This window comes from Hydra vulgaris, chromosome 06, assembly GCF_038396675.1.
Source record: "Hydra vulgaris chromosome 06, alternate assembly HydraT2T_AEP".
Classification (NCBI taxonomy): domain Eukaryota; kingdom Metazoa; phylum Cnidaria; class Hydrozoa; order Anthoathecata; family Hydridae; genus Hydra; species Hydra vulgaris.
The window spans coordinates 16137501-16140000 of NC_088925.1; the positions used below are offsets into that span (position 1 = coordinate 16137501).

Consider the following 2500-nt stretch of genomic DNA (forward strand, 5'->3'; position numbering starts at 1 on the left):
CTGTATTAGTTCTCAGTGAGGCTGATTTCATCAACAACTGTAAAATATCAGAGTACTAAAATTGCAATGTTGTGCATGGATGGTGTCCCTGTTTGTACTTTTGGTGTGGATTGTTGAGGCCACATTTGGAGCCCTTTATTATAGCTAAGGGTTTATTAAAAGTTATGACACAACTGCTTGGACTATTAGATAGTGTACCGAGTACTATCTATGCTTTGAGTCAAGTTCTTTAACAAATTTACTATACCAAAAGTACCATTAACTGAAAAACACAAGAAACCATCGTCATCACCAAGTTCTCTGCACCTTTTACTCACTATTATTTATTACTTTTAGAAGAAACTTTTCTTTGGTTGAGTTTAATCTCTTGCAAAGTGCCTCAGTGAGACTAATTTGAGTTTAGCTGTTTCATCTTGTGATCTTGGCTTTGATGATTATATTCCTTTATCTCATAAAGACTCCAATAGTCACATGCTTGGCCTGGGCATTTACATTCGTAAGGATTCACCCATTTGTTTAAAGTTCAAAGTGAGACTAATTTGAGTTCAGCTGTTTCATCTTGTGATCTAGGTGTTGATGATTATATTCCTTTATGTCGTAAAGACTCCAATAGTCACATACTTGGCCTAGGCATTTACATTCATAAGGATTCACCCATTTGTTGGAAAATTAGATTTGAATCCACAGACCATTCTTTTATGTGCTTTCGTTTAGCAGCACTTCACTCTATTGCCTTTCTCTTTGTTCTATATCGCTCTCCTTCATCTTAAGACTGCACTCTTTTTTATGTTATTTCTGATCAAATTGACCAAGCCCTCTCTCTTTATTTATCAGCCAGTATCGTTGTTGTTGGTGACTTTAATGCTCATCACAATGAACAACTTTTGCCTTTCTGAATTTCTAACTCAAATAGTCAACTTTCCAACTTGCTTTCCAGACAATCCGAATCATTTACCTTCTCTACTCAACTTATGTCTTGTTTCTGATTATACTCAAGCTCAGTTTCTCCACATTCACCCTTAGGTACTTCTGATCACGGTTTGATATCTCTAAAACTATTATCTTATTCTTCTTCATCATCAGCACCCCCCTATCATAGCACCTCTTACAACTACCTTAAAGCTGACTGGGACTCTTTCCGTAATGTTCTTCTTGATGGCCCTTGGGTAGAAATCTTTTGTCTTCCTGCCAAAAAATGTGCTTCTTACTAGCATTTTGGATTCAGACTGGCATGGAACCGTTTATTCCCTCTAGACAATTCCAAGTCAAGCCTCACTTTTTTATATGGTTTTCCTTACATTGTGCTGCTGCAATTTGCAATCAAAACTACTACTTCCATATCTAACTGCAAAACAACTCTCCAGAAAACAGATGTCTGTTTACTATTGCTAGAAACCATCTCAGGTCATAAAATCTTGTATTTTATCTCGAAAAATTATGCTCTCGTGACTTCTGGATAATCTTTAAGAGCATCAATAATAAGGGGAAATCTGTTATTCCACTCTCTTGTATGGTTCAGATTTTGTCACCACACCTAAAGACAAAGCTGAATTGTTTCCAAAGAACTTTTAATAAATATCATCTGAATCCACTAGTTGAATTCTACCAGATAGCACCCACAAACAATTTAATCCATTGATTGACATTCGTATCACTCCAGCTTCTGTCTCGAAAGTGATTTCCTGCTCAGACTCTTCAACACCTTGTGGTCCGGACTACATACCTGTTATAGTCTTGCAAAAGTGTTCAACGGAGCTGTCATCTATACTTTTAAAACTATTAAACAAGTGCTAATCAGAGTCTTGTTTTCCAGCCTGCTGGAAAACGGCATCTGTTATCCCTATTTTCAAAAATTCTGGAGAGCAGTCTGACTTGTCTAATTACCGCCCCATTAGTCTTCTTCTTATCATAAGCAAATTTTTTGAATCTTTAGTTAACAAACACTTAATCTCTCATCTTGAATCTAATAACTTACTTTCTGATCATCAATATGGACTTCGATCTTCTCGTTCTGAAGCTGATTTGCTAATAGTAATAACTGATTGGTTTTATTGTAAATTAGATAGAGGTAGAGAGGTTAAGGTTATCGCTCTTGATATTTCTTAAGCTTTTGATAAAGTTTGGCATGCTGGTCTTCGCCATAGGCTTTCATCTTACAGTGTATCAGGTAACATCTTTACGTAATTGAATCATTCCTTAACAATCATAGTATAAAAGTTGTCCTTGAATTAAAATTCACAATCACGAACTTTGAAACATAATAGTGTACATTACTTTAACAGAACATTGTTTACATTCACATTATCATTAAAATATAATTACCAAAACGTTAATTACACAGAGTTATACAATATGTTAAATAAAGTTAATTATTCAGTGATATTTAGGTCTTTCAAAGTTTATAAACGTTCCATAATATCTTTATAAAATGAATATAACACAATTTGCTGATAAACTGTAATAGAATGGACAGTATTTTAAAGGTAAATGCGAAAATATA

The 2500-nt window shown here is 34.6% G+C and overlaps 1 protein-coding gene across 14 annotated transcripts in view; it reads right to left on the reverse strand.

The window, feature by feature from the left end:
• Nucleotides 1-2500, reverse strand: part of LOC100201649 (prolyl endopeptidase FAP) — a 104805-nt gene that overhangs the window by 71055 nt on the left and 31250 nt on the right. The window lies entirely within an intron of this gene.